At 48.8% G+C, this 14,259-nt stretch overlaps 5 non-coding genes across 5 annotated transcripts; all 5 read left to right on the forward strand.

Moving 5' to 3' along the window:
- The first annotated feature begins 1,867 nt into the window (after positions 1 to 1,867).
- LOC126977621 (small subunit ribosomal RNA) lies at positions 1,868 to 3,772 on the forward strand. Its single transcript, XR_007732296.1, has one exon. It is a non-coding gene; the product is annotated as a small subunit ribosomal RNA (ribosomal RNA).
- Positions 3,773 to 4,149: 377 nt separating this feature from the next.
- Positions 4,150 to 4,306, forward strand: LOC126977788 (5.8S ribosomal RNA). The gene has a single exon (XR_007732416.1). It is a non-coding gene; the product is annotated as a 5.8S ribosomal RNA (ribosomal RNA).
- Positions 4,307 to 4,845: 539 nt separating this feature from the next.
- LOC126977734 (large subunit ribosomal RNA) lies at positions 4,846 to 8,978 on the forward strand. Its single transcript, XR_007732401.1, has one exon. It is a non-coding gene; the product is annotated as a large subunit ribosomal RNA (ribosomal RNA).
- A 2,750-nt stretch (positions 8,979 to 11,728) lies between these two features.
- Positions 11,729 to 13,633, forward strand: LOC126977684 (small subunit ribosomal RNA). The gene has a single exon (XR_007732357.1). It is a non-coding gene; the product is annotated as a small subunit ribosomal RNA (ribosomal RNA).
- Positions 13,634 to 14,010: 377 nt separating this feature from the next.
- On the forward strand, positions 14,011 to 14,167 carry LOC126977789 (5.8S ribosomal RNA). The gene has a single exon (XR_007732417.1). It is a non-coding gene; the product is annotated as a 5.8S ribosomal RNA (ribosomal RNA).
- Positions 14,168 to 14,259: the final 92 nt, after the last annotated feature.

The raw sequence follows: 14,259 nt of genomic DNA on the forward strand, positions 1-14,259 counted from the left end.
TTTTGTCCGAGATACTTTTATGATAAAACTTACCTACCGTTTTGCTGAAAATCGCGAAAAACGAATGTGATTAAGTAAGTAAGTAAGTACGTAAGTAAGTAAGTAAGCAACTAAGTAAGTAAGTAAATAGGTAAGTAAGTAAGTAAGTAAGAAAGAATTACGTTTAAAGATATTTATTTCTCATTAAAAACATAATATTGTCACTTACATGAGAACATAAAAATATGATGTAATAATTTATCCGCCGTTCTTTAGATGTTCAGTACATACATGTTACACATTATAGTACTTATTCTTCTTCACAAAATTTAAGATTACACACTTTTACAGGGCACTGTCACATAACAAACAATTTCAGACATGTGTTTTATAAAAACTTTGAAACAATATAGTCTGATAGGTCACGTTTAAATGTTTTTAGTGACCTAATCTTTTTGAGAGATGAAGGTAGACTATTAAAAAGTTGTGCGCCCTCGTAAATAAACATACGCTTGCCGTAATTTGTTCTTGTCTTAGGTAGTATCAAGTAGCTGGCTCGTCTCGCGCTGCGTTTAGACGCATGTTTAGTTTGGGTGAGTAAGATTGATGTATGATAAGAATTTTGATTTGATTTGAAATATATTTTTTTTTGGAGGTTTTTTATTTGGTTTCGGAGGGAAAATGAAATGTACGTGTCGCGCGTTTATTACTGATCATTATCGTACTCGTTATTAATAAAGTAAAAAAAAAAAAAAAAAAAAAAAAAAAAACGATTTTTTCTTCGAAGCCGCAATGCATATTCAATATTATGTTATTAATAAATAGTAAAATCAAATCAAAATCACTTTATTCACATATCAGAGAGTTTACACGTTCATATCGTTCGCGTGCACCACACATACGGCAGTCGGCGTCGAGAGTCGAGTCCGTAGCGAACGGTTCGCGACGCCGAATTCAACGCCGCTCAAGTTTTTTCTTGTAAAAAGAGTGAAAAACGCACGCGACAAAAATACAAAAACGCACAACACCAACCACCACCCCCAGCCACAACAACTGCTGCTGTTTTATTATTCTCGTCGTCGTCATCGTCATTCATATTTTATTTAATATATATTTATATTTGAGTAAGTTTGTGAATGCGCGCGATGATAACGACGATGATATAATAACAATACGGTTGTTGGTACTCTCGGGGCAGAGCTGGTGTGTCTGTGTCTGTGTTTGTGTCGCGCGTTGTTTTATATGTTCTTTTTTTACAATATAAAAAATGAGACAGACTCACCGCGCTGTGTCGATCGAGCGTTTTCGAGTTTCCCTATGCGGATGATATTTGATTTGGTGATTTGAAAGGTTTTTTGTGATTTCGTTTCTCATAATTCCTCTCTTCACTCTCTCTATAGTATCATACGCTGCGGCGATCCTCGTCACGTTGAAAGCGATCGTGTAAATTTTTTGCGCGCACCAAGACGCCGACTGGGCTTCGACGGTTTCCCTCTGTTAAGATTTTTAACGTGAGGGCCCGCAAGCCGGAACGCGTCGCGCATTTCACTCGTGCGAGACGTTCACGCTCCTCTCAAGCACCGGGCGTCGATCCGATTTGTGATCACGACGTGTACCGATATTAATACGTTGATACCGCTTCTATTGCGTGTCATCATTTTTATTATTACCCGAAGGGACTCTCGTTACTGAACTTTCATAACATACAATCGGCCCATCGCCGATTTATGATTCGTTCAACGCGCACCGTATGCCTTTGAGATATATAGTATACAGTGCGCGAACGGATATCTCACGATATGTTCAAGATGTCATAGTCGCGACGCCCTAAGGGGAGATCGCGACGCATGACGCGCTGAGCGCCACAACAATCGTTGTTTGCAGCAGCTCCCTGGTTGATCCTGCCAGTAGTTATATGCTTGTCTCAAAGATTAAGCCATGCATGTCTCAGTGCAAGCCGTATTAAGGCGATACCGCGAATGGCTCAATATATCAGTTTTGGTTCCTTAGATCTTACTCAGTTACTTGGATAACTGTGGTAATTCTAGAGCTAATACATGCAATCAGAGCTCTGACCAGTGATGGGATGAGTGCTTTTATTAGATCAAAACCAATCGACGGAGGGCCTCGCGTCCGAAGTCGTTAATTTTGATGAATCTGGATAACTTTTGCCGATCGCATGGTCCAGTACCGGCGACGCATCTTTCAAATGTCTGCCTTATCAACTTTCGATGGTAGTTTCTGCGACTACCATGGTTGTCACGGGTAACGGGGAATCAGGGTTCGATTCCGGAGAGGGAGCCTGAGAAACGGCTACCACATCCAAGGAAGGCAGCAGGCGCGCAAATTACCCACTCCCGGCACGGGGAGGTAGTGACGAAAAATAACGATACGGGACTCTTACGAGGCCTCGTAATCGGAATGAGTACACTTTAAATATTTTAACGAGGAACAATTGGAGGGCAAGTCTGGTGCCAGCAGCCGCGGTAATTCCAGCTCCAATAGCGTATACTAAAATTGTTGCGGTTAAAAAGCTCGTAGTTGCATTTGTGCGCCGCGCTGTCGGTGCATCGCATCCGCGGTGATACTGACACGTCTGCGGAGCATATCGTCGGTGAGCCGGCGGTAAAACGCCGGTTCAATATCAAAATCCTATCGCGGTGCTCTTCAGTGAGTGTCGAGATGGGCCGACAATTTTACTTTGAACAAATTAGAGTGCTCAAAGCGGGCTCAAAATGCCGCTTGAATATTTCGTGCATGGAATAATAGAATATGATCTCGGTTCTATTTTGTTGGTTTTCAGAACTCCGAGGTAATGATTAATAGGGATAACTGGGGGCATTCGTATTGCGACGTTAGAGGTGAAATTCTTGGATCGTCGCAAGACGAACATCAGCGAAAGCATTTGCCAAAGGTGTTTTCATCAATCAAGAACGAAAGTTAGAGGTTCGAAGGCGATTAGATACCGCCCTAGTTCTAACCGTAAATATGTCATCTAGCGATCCGCCGACGTTACTACAATGGCTCGGCGGGCAGCTTCCGGGAAACCAAAGATTTTGGACTCCGGGGGGAGTATGGTTGCAAAGCTGAAACTTAAAGGAATTGACGGAAGGGCACCACCAGGAGTGGAGCCTGCGGCTTAATTTGACTCAACACGGGAAATCTCACCAGGCCCGGACACCGGAAGGATTGACAGATTAACAGCTCTTTCTTGATTCGGTGGGTGGTGGTGCATGGCCGTTCTTAGTTGGTGGAGCGATTTGTCTGGTTAATTCCGGTAACGAACGAGACTCTAGCCTGCTAAATAGGCGTCGTCATTTAGGTGTGCGCGGCTTCAGGGTCGCGCAACTCACTGGCGGCGTATTAAAATTCTTCTTAGAGGGACCGGCGGCTTCGAGCCGCACGAGATTGAGCAATAACAGGTCTGTGATGCCCTTAGATGTCCTGGGCCGCACGCGCGCTACACTGAAGGAATCAACATGTTCTCCCTGGCCTAGAGGCCCGGGCAACCCGTTGAAACTCCTTCGTGCTGGGGATTGGGGTTTGCAATTATCCCCCATAAACGAGGAATTCCTAGTAAGCGCGAGTCATAAGCTCGCGTTGATTACGTCCCTGCCCTTTGTACACACCGCCCGTCGCTACTACCGATTGAATGATTTAGTGAGGTCTTCGGACCGACACGCGGTGGCTTCGCGGCCGTCGGCGTTGCTGGGAAGTTGACCAAACTTGATCATTTAGAGGAAGTAAAAGTCGTAACAAGGTTTCCGTAGGGGAACCTGCGGAAGGATCATTAACGTGTAACGGTCGCGTGCGCGAGCGTTGTCGCCGACACGCTTCGCTCACAGCCGACTGTTGACGATGATAACTTCAATCACGTGTCAATCACTGATTATTTTCGCGCTCGCGATGTGCTCTCTGTGCTCCGTTGTCGCGTTTGCCGCGCGCGCGCTGACATCTCCCGCCGCAAGTGGGGGGGGTGTCCGGCACGACGTCTCCGGCACGACGCTTCGGCGGGCGCGGTTCGCATGTACGCGACGCGCGTGCGTCTCGCGACGCGCTCATGTCGAGTGCGAAGCGAGTCGAGATCACGACGTACGCGCAATGCGTGCGTCACATAATATTTTGTTACACACAGAGATCGTTCACGTATTTTCTAAATATAAAAACTATTACCCTGAACGGTGGATCACTTGGCTCGCGGGTCGATGAAGAACGCAGTTAACTGCGCGTCATAGTGTGAACTGCAGGACACATTTGAACATCGACATTTCGAACGCACATTGCGGTCCGTGGAGAAATATCCAGGACCACTCCTGTCTGAGGGCCGGCTGCATAAAAGAATACGACGACGCCGTCGCTGTATGCTGACAACACTGTTTGCGCGCCTAAAAAACGTGTAAAACGAGTGACGGTCTTCGGGCCGGGCTCGGGTAAACCCCGCCGGTTTTCCGGGGCCCGCTCGATCCGTTCGAAAATGTAAAATAAGCCGCAACGCGTGGTGCTGTTCGCGTGCAACGCCGTCTCCGCCTCACGCCCGACGTGGGTCACGGAGACGGGCGCGGTACCGGGGCGCGCTCGTTCGCTGTCACACGCGGATATCTCGTGATTAATTTTAATTAATCTATGCAGAGCTCTCTATGTGAACGGCGTGCGTGGCTGCGCCTTCGGTTCGCGTCCCGTGCGCTGCACGTGTTATTTCGGCCCGACGTGAGCGTGCAAACGAGTAGGCGGACTCGACGTCCGAAGGGCGCTTCGATCGCGGTACGTGCGCGGGTCGACGATACGTCGTTGAGACTTATTGGCGGCGCGCGCACGACGGTGTCGCTGCGCTGACGGATATCGTGTCTGCCTCATACTTTTTATCGTTGGCCTCAGATCAGGGAGGATCACCCGCCGAATTTAAGCATATTAGTAAGCGGAGGAAAAGAAACTAACCAGGATTCCCTCAGTAGCGGCGAGCGAACAGGGATAAGCCCAGCGCCGAATCCCGCGGTCGTCACGGTCGCGGGACATGTGGTGTTAGGGAGGTTCCGCTTTCTCGCGGTCGCCGCTCCCGTCCAAGTTCGTCTTGAACGGGGCCGTTTTCCCATAGAGGGTGCCAGGCCCGTAGCGACGGAGCGAGTCCGCGAGAGGGACTCTCCTCAGAGTCGGGTTGCTTGAGAGTGCAGCCCTAAGTGGGTGGTAAACTCCATCTAAGGCTAAATATAACCGCGAGACCGATAGCGAACAAGTACCGTGAGGGAAAGTTGAAAAGAACTTTGAAGAGAGAGTTCAAGAGTACGTGAAACCGTTCAGGGGTAAACCTGCGAAACTCGAATGAACGAACGGAGAGATTCATCGTCACTCCGGGGCGTACGGCGGCGTGCCGCGATGTGCGCGAGACTCGTGCTCGCGTTCACCGGTCGCCGCCGTTGACGCACCCGGACGGCGTGCACTTCTCTCTTAGTACACATTATGCATCGCGACCCGTTCGTCTGTTCGGCCTAAGCGTTGTCCGGGAGCCGGGCGGCTGCGCGTTCACGCGCACAGCCGTCCGACCGTGACGATCGCCGGCCGGCGGCGGACGGTACTTGTCATGAAACGCGCACGCGTCTCCATCCGGGGACGCGTCCGGCCCGACGCGAGCGAGAGTCGTCGTCGACATCCTGCCCTTGTGCGGATGCTGACGCGACGCCGCTGTCGTCGCAGCCGTGTAGTCTCGGACTGTGCGCGTATCAGTCGGCGATGTTACTGTTTCGGGCACTCGCAGGACCCGTCTTGAAACACGGACCAAGGAGTCTAGCATGTGTGCGAGTCATTGAGTTATGAATTCAAACAGACAAAACTGAAAGGCGCAACGAAAGTGAAGGCGCGCGCTTGTCGCGCGCTCAGGGAGGATGGAGCGTCGGTCGTCAAAAATCGATCTCTCGCACTCCCGAGGCGTCTCGTTTCCAATCAGCGAATGCGGGCGCGCTCTGAGCACAGATGCTGGGACCCGAAAGATGGTGAACTATGCCTGGTCAGGTCGAAGTCAGGGGAAACCCTGATGGAGGACCGTAGCGATTCTGACGTGCAAATCGATCGTCGGAACTGGGTATAGGGGCGAAAGACTAATCGAACCATCTAGTAGCTGGTTCCGTCCGAAGTTTCCCTCAGGATAGCTGGCGTCGACTCGTAACAGTCTCATCCGGTAAAGCGAATGATTAGAGGCATTGGGGCCGAAACGACCTCAACCTATTCTCAAACTTTAAATGGGTGAGAACTCCGGCTTACTCGAACGATGAAGCCGGAGATCTGATGACGGTGCCAAGTGGGCCAATTTTGGTAAGCAGAACTGGCGCTGTGGGATGAACCAAACGTAGTGTTAAGGCGCCTAAAAAACGCTCATGGGACACCATGAAAGGCGTTGGTCGCTCATGACAGCAGGACGGTGGCCATGGAAGTCGGAATCCGCTAAGGAGTGTGCAACGACTCACCTGCCGAAGCGACCAGCCCTGAAAATGGATGGCGCTGAAGCGTTTTGCCTATACACTACCGTTACCGGCAATCGGCGCGTGCGTGTCAAAGCGCACGCGTATTATGCCGTAACGAGTAGGACGTGCGCGGCGGAGTGCGCAGAAGGGTCTGGGCGTGAGCCCGCCTGGAGCCTCCGTCGGTGCAGATCTTGGTGGTAGTAGCAAATACTCCAGCGAGGCCCTGGAGGACTGACGTGGAGAAGGGTTTCGCGTGAACAGTAGTTGCTCGCGAGTCAGTCGATCCTAAGCTCAAGGAGAGATCTTATGTCGATGCGGCGTGTTTATATATATTTTGTGTATATGATAAATAACGCCCTTTGAGCGAAAGGGAATCCGGTTCCTATTCCGGAACCCGGCAGCGGAACCGTTTCAATAATCGTTCTCTCGTTTCTCAAGCGAGTGTTCGACGGGGTAACCCAAAGTGGCCTGAAGACGCCGCCGAGTGGTCCGGGAAGAGTTTTCTTTTCTGCCTGAGCGTTCGAGTTCCATGGAATCCTATAGAAGGGAGATATGGTTCGGAACGCGAAGAGCACCGCATTTGCGGCGGTGTCCGGATACTCTCTGCGGACCTTGAAAATTCAGGTGAGGGATGTACGTGGAGATGTCGCGCCGGCTCGTACCCATATCCGCAGCAGGTCTCCAAGGTGAAGAGCCTCTAGTCGATAGAATAATGTAGGTAAGGGAAGTCGGCAAATTGGATCCGTAACTTCGGAATAAGGATTGGCTCTGAGGACCGGGGCGTGTCGGGTTTGGACGGGAAGCGGATGCGGCCGGTGCCGGGCCTGGTCGATGCTCGCGCGTGTCTCCATCGCAAGGTGGTCTCGCGCGTCGTGCTGAATCCGGACCCGCGTTCCGGCCTTTCGCGGATCTTCCTAGCCGTAAGTCCGCGTCGGTTTCGTCTCGTGCGCGATCGGCGCGGTACTGTACGACCGCCGTTCAACGGTCAGCTCAGAACTGGCACGGACAAGGGGAATCCGACTGTCTAATTAAAACAAAGCATTGCGATGGCCCTCGCGGGTGTTGACGCAATGTGATTTCTGCCCAGTGCTCTGAATGTCAACGTGAAGAAATTCAAGCAAGCGCGGGTAAACCTATACCGGGACTGGAGCGAAAGCTGTTGTACTGTAACCTACCTAGTAGGCGGTGTGCGTTGGGATTCTAGCAGTTAGAAAGGCAGACAGTAAGTACCGCCATCCGACGTCGGGCCGGGTGCGCTGGGGGGCTTGCCAGCCCCCCAGACCCCCCGCCCGGCGATAGCATCTATGACTCTCTTGAGATAGCCAAATGCCTCGTCATCTAATTAGTGACGCGCATGAATGGATTAACGAGATTCCCGCTGTCCCTATCTACTATCTAGCGAAACCACAGCCAAGGGAACGGGCTTGGGAGAATCAGCGGGGAAAGAAGACCCTGTTGAGCTTGACTCTAGTCTGGCATTGTAAGGAGACATGAGAGGTGTAGCATAAGTGGGAGATCGTTCGCGGTCGTCGCTGAAAAACCACTACTTTCATTGTTTCATTACTTACTCGGTTGGGCGGAAGCGGTGCGCGGTCGATAATATCGGCGGGCGTACGGTGTTTCGTTCCAAGCGTGCAGAGTGGCGACGTGGCGGCAACGCTCGTCGCCGTACAACTCCCGCGTGATCCGGTTCGAGGACACTGCCAGGCGGGGAGTTTGACTGGGGCGGTACATCTGTCAAAGAATAACGCAGGTGTCCTAAGGCCAGCTCAGCGAGGACAGAAACCTCGCGTGGAGCAAAAGGGCAAAAGCTGGCTTGATCCAGATGTTCAGTACGCATAGGGACTGCGAAAGCACGGCCTATCGATCCTTTAGTATAAAGAGTTTTTAGCAAGAGGTGCCAGAAAAGTTACCACAGGGATAACTGGCTTGTGGCGGCCAAGCGTTCATAGCGACGTTGCTTTTTGATCCTTCGATGTCGGCTCTTCCTATCATTGCGAAGCAAAATTCGCCAAGCGTTGGATTGTTCACCCATCAAAAGGGAACGTGAGCTGGGTTTAGACCGTCGTGAGACAGGTTAGTTTTACCCTCCTGATGGCGTGTCGTTGCGATAGTAATACTGCTCAGTACGAGAGGAACCGCAGTTTCGGACATTTGGTTCATGCACTCGGCCGAGCGGCCGGTGGTGCGAAGCTACCATCCGCGGGATTATGCCTGAACGCCTCTAAGGCCGAAGCCAGCCTAGCCGAATCCGGCAAGGATATACTCACTGTGGAGCCCCGAGTGTCGGGAGGCTCTAAACAATGTGACTTTACTAGTCGCGTTTTATTCGTAAGACGCGACGTCGAAGCCCATTTGGAACGCGACGAACGGTGCGAGCGGTATTAACACGTGCACCACGGCGTCGAAGTTTCGAATTTACCTCAGTTCGATGTCGGGGCTCGGAATAGTCTGTAGACGACTTACGTTCCTGGCGGGGTGTTGTGCTCGGTAGAGCAGCGTCGTGCTGCGATCTGTTGAGACTCAGCCCTACGCCAGGTGATTCGTCCGAGGACGCATCGTCGCCGAGAAGCAGAGTTGTGTGTGTGTGTGTGTGCAAACAAACAACAGGCCAACATATAATTATTATAATAACATAATAATATAAATAATATTATCATGATATTTCGTCGTGACGGACGCGTCACGCGATTTCTCATGATTATAAAATTTTACAATATATTATTATTTATTATAGTTGAAAGACGTGGTTGATGTTGTACACGGCGACTACTCTAATGATAACGAGTACGATCATTTTCAGGTTATTATGTCGAGTCGAGTGTTGTGATAAGTGTACATCGCCGTCGGCGGCGGCGGCGGCTCCGGTGGTGTTGGGCGCGCTGCGCAAATTCCAAAAGCGAGTACGATCGGCCCCAATAGCGGGTACGGTCGATTCCTCAATAGCGAGTACCGCCTAGCGCGAGGAGCGCGGCGCTCCCTGCCGGTCTCCCCGGACGGATATCTCACTTACTTGTTTTCTCCAATAACGAGTACCGCCGAGCGCGAGGAGCGCGGCGCTCCCTGCCGGTCTCCATCTTTTCTCTTGTTCCTTGTACACCAGAACATTATAGTTTTTGACCAATATTCGTGTCCCCTAATAATTGCATGTTCTGTCCGTTTTTTTTTTTAAATTAAATAAAATAAATTATTAATTATTAATTTATCATAAAAATACCTACGAGAAAAAGTGTAGGTGATAAAATTATCTATAAAAAATGTACCGATACTTTTTTTCCTACGAGCCACCGTTTCTGAGATAATAACTATTCAAAAACTTATAAAAACGCGCTAAGTACACTACTACCTCATAGGTGGCGTGGAAACTCACTTTTTGAATCTAACACTAAGTATTGATACATTTTTAATGGATAATTTTACGATCTACAATTTTTGTCCGAGATACTTTTATGATAAAACTTACCTACCGTTTTGCTGAAAATCGCGAAAAACGAATGTGATTAAGTAAGTAAGTAAGTACGTAAGTAAGTAAGTAAGCAACTAAGTAAGTAAGTAAATAGGTAAGTAAGTAAGTAAGTAAGAAAGAATTACGTTTAAAGATATTTATTTCTCATTAAAAACATAATATTGTCACTTACATGAGAACATAAAAATATGATGTAATAATTTATCCGCCGTTCTTTAGATGTTCAGTACATACATGTTACACATTATAGTACTTATTCTTCTTCACAAAATTTAAGATTACACACTTTTACAGGGCACTGTCACATAACAAACAATTTCAGACATGTGTTTTATAAAAACTTTGAAACAATATAGTCTGATAGGTCACGTTTAAATGTTTTTAGTGACCTAATCTTTTTGAGAGATGAAGGTAGACTATTAAAAAGTTGTGCGCCCTCGTAAATAAACATACGCTTGCCGTAATTTGTTCTTGTCTTAGGTAGTATCAAGTAGCTGGCTCGTCTCGCGCTGCGTTTAGACGCATGTTTAGTTTGGGTGAGTAAGATTGATGTATGATAAGAATTTTGATTTGATTTGAAATATATTTTTTTTTGGAGGTTTTTTATTTGGTTTCGGAGGGAAAATGAAATGTACGTGTCGCGCGTTTATTACTGATCATTATCGTACTCGTTATTAATAAAGTAAAAAAAAAAAAAAAAAAAAAAAAAAAAACGATTTTTTCTTCGAAGCCGCAATGCATATTCAATATTATGTTATTAATAAATAGTAAAATCAAATCAAAATCACTTTATTCACATATCAGAGAGTTTACACGTTCATATCGTTCGCGTGCACCACACATACGGCAGTCGGCGTCGAGAGTCGAGTCCGTAGCGAACGGTTCGCGACGCCGAATTCAACGCCGCTCAAGTTTTTTCTTGTAAAAAGAGTGAAAAACGCACGCGACAAAAATACAAAAACGCACAACACCAACCACCACCCCCAGCCACAACAACTGCTGCTGTTTTATTATTCTCGTCGTCGTCATCGTCATTCATATTTTATTTAATATATATTTATATTTGAGTAAGTTTGTGAATGCGCGCGATGATAACGACGATGATATAATAACAATACGGTTGTTGGTACTCTCGGGGCAGAGCTGGTGTGTCTGTGTCTGTGTTTGTGTCGCGCGTTGTTTTATATGTTCTTTTTTTACAATATAAAAAATGAGACAGACTCACCGCGCTGTGTCGATCGAGCGTTTTCGAGTTTCCCTATGCGGATGATATTTGATTTGGTGATTTGAAAGGTTTTTTGTGATTTCGTTTCTCATAATTCCTCTCTTCACTCTCTCTATAGTATCATACGCTGCGGCGATCCTCGTCACGTTGAAAGCGATCGTGTAAATTTTTTGCGCGCACCAAGACGCCGACTGGGCTTCGACGGTTTCCCTCTGTTAAGATTTTTAACGTGAGGGCCCGCAAGCCGGAACGCGTCGCGCATTTCACTCGTGCGAGACGTTCACGCTCCTCTCAAGCACCGGGCGTCGATCCGATTTGTGATCACGACGTGTACCGATATTAATACGTTGATACCGCTTCTATTGCGTGTCATCATTTTTATTATTACCCGAAGGGACTCTCGTTACTGAACTTTCATAACATACAATCGGCCCATCGCCGATTTATGATTCGTTCAACGCGCACCGTATGCCTTTGAGATATATAGTATACAGTGCGCGAACGGATATCTCACGATATGTTCAAGATGTCATAGTCGCGACGCCCTAAGGGGAGATCGCGACGCATGACGCGCTGAGCGCGACAACAATCGTTGTTTGCAGCAGCTCCCTGGTTGATCCTGCCAGTAGTTATATGCTTGTCTCAAAGATTAAGCCATGCATGTCTCAGTGCAAGCCGTATTAAGGCGATACCGCGAATGGCTCAATATATCAGTTTTGGTTCCTTAGATCTTACTCAGTTACTTGGATAACTGTGGTAATTCTAGAGCTAATACATGCAATCAGAGCTCTGACCAGTGATGGGATGAGTGCTTTTATTAGATCAAAACCAATCGACGGAGGGCCTCGCGTCCGAAGTCGTTAATTTTGATGAATCTGGATAACTTTTGCCGATCGCATGGTCCAGTACCGGCGACGCATCTTTCAAATGTCTGCCTTATCAACTTTCGATGGTAGTTTCTGCGACTACCATGGTTGTCACGGGTAACGGGGAATCAGGGTTCGATTCCGGAGAGGGAGCCTGAGAAACGGCTACCACATCCAAGGAAGGCAGCAGGCGCGCAAATTACCCACTCCCGGCACGGGGAGGTAGTGACGAAAAATAACGATACGGGACTCTTACGAGGCCTCGTAATCGGAATGAGTACACTTTAAATATTTTAACGAGGAACAATTGGAGGGCAAGTCTGGTGCCAGCAGCCGCGGTAATTCCAGCTCCAATAGCGTATACTAAAATTGTTGCGGTTAAAAAGCTCGTAGTTGCATTTGTGCGCCGCGCTGTCGGTGCATCGCATCCGCGGTGATACTGACACGTCTGCGGAGCATATCGTCGGTGAGCCGGCGGTAAAACGCCGGTTCAATATCAAAATCCTATCGCGGTGCTCTTCAGTGAGTGTCGAGATGGGCCGACAATTTTACTTTGAACAAATTAGAGTGCTCAAAGCGGGCTCAAAATGCCGCTTGAATATTTCGTGCATGGAATAATAGAATATGATCTCGGTTCTATTTTGTTGGTTTTCAGAACTCCGAGGTAATGATTAATAGGGATAACTGGGGGCATTCGTATTGCGACGTTAGAGGTGAAATTCTTGGATCGTCGCAAGACGAACATCAGCGAAAGCATTTGCCAAAGGTGTTTTCATCAATCAAGAACGAAAGTTAGAGGTTCGAAGGCGATTAGATACCGCCCTAGTTCTAACCGTAAATATGTCATCTAGCGATCCGCCGACGTTACTACAATGGCTCGGCGGGCAGCTTCCGGGAAACCAAAGATTTTGGACTCCGGGGGGAGTATGGTTGCAAAGCTGAAACTTAAAGGAATTGACGGAAGGGCACCACCAGGAGTGGAGCCTGCGGCTTAATTTGACTCAACACGGGAAATCTCACCAGGCCCGGACACCGGAAGGATTGACAGATTAACAGCTCTTTCTTGATTCGGTGGGTGGTGGTGCATGGCCGTTCTTAGTTGGTGGAGCGATTTGTCTGGTTAATTCCGGTAACGAACGAGACTCTAGCCTGCTAAATAGGCGTCGTCATTTAGGTGTGCGCGGCTTCAGGGTCGCGCAACTCACTGGCGGCGTATTAAAATTCTTCTTAGAGGGACCGGCGGCTTCGAGCCGCACGAGATTGAGCAATAACAGGTCTGTGATGCCCTTAGATGTCCTGGGCCGCACGCGCGCTACACTGAAGGAATCAACATGTTCTCCCTGGCCTAGAGGCCCGGGCAACCCGTTGAAACTCCTTCGTGCTGGGGATTGGGGTTTGCAATTATCCCCCATAAACGAGGAATTCCTAGTAAGCGCGAGTCATAAGCTCGCGTTGATTACGTCCCTGCCCTTTGTACACACCGCCCGTCGCTACTACCGATTGAATGATTTAGTGAGGTCTTCGGACCGACACGCGGTGGCTTCGCGGCCGTCGGCGTTGCTGGGAAGTTGACCAAACTTGATCATAGAGAGGAAGTAAAAGTCGTAACAAGGTTTCCGTAGGGGAACCTGCGGAAGGATCATTAACGTGTAACGGTCGCGTGCGCGAGCGTTGTCGCCGACACGCTTCGCTCACAGCCGACTGTTGACGATGATAACTTCAATCACGTGTCAATCACTGATTATTTTCGCGCTCGCGATGTGCTCTCTGTGCTCCGTTGTCGCGTTTGCCGCGCGCGCGCTGACATCTCCCGCCGCAAGTGGGGGGGGTGTCCGGCACGACGTCTCCGGCACGACGCTTCGGCGGGCGCGGTTCGCATGTACGCGACGCGCGTGCGTCTCGCGACGCGCTCATGTCGAGTGCGAAGCGAGTCGAGATCACGACGTACGCGCAATGCGTGCGTCACATAATATTTTGTTACACACAGAGATCGTTCACGTATTTTCTAAATATAAAAACTATTACCCTGAACGGTGGATCACTTGGCTCGCGGGTCGATGAAGAACGCAGTTAACTGCGCGTCATAGTGTGAACTGCAGGACACATTTGAACATCGACATTTCGAACGCACATTGCGGTCCGTGGAGAAATATCCAGGACCACTCCTGTCTGAGGGCCGGCTGCATAAAAGAATACGACGACGCCGTCGCTGTATGCTGACAACACTGTTTGCGCGCCTAAAAAACGTGTAAAACGAGTGACGGTCTTCGG

This window comes from Leptidea sinapis, chromosome 45 (assembly GCF_905404315.1).
Source record: "Leptidea sinapis chromosome 45, ilLepSina1.1, whole genome shotgun sequence".
Classification (NCBI taxonomy): Eukaryota; Metazoa; Arthropoda; class Insecta; order Lepidoptera; family Pieridae; genus Leptidea; species Leptidea sinapis.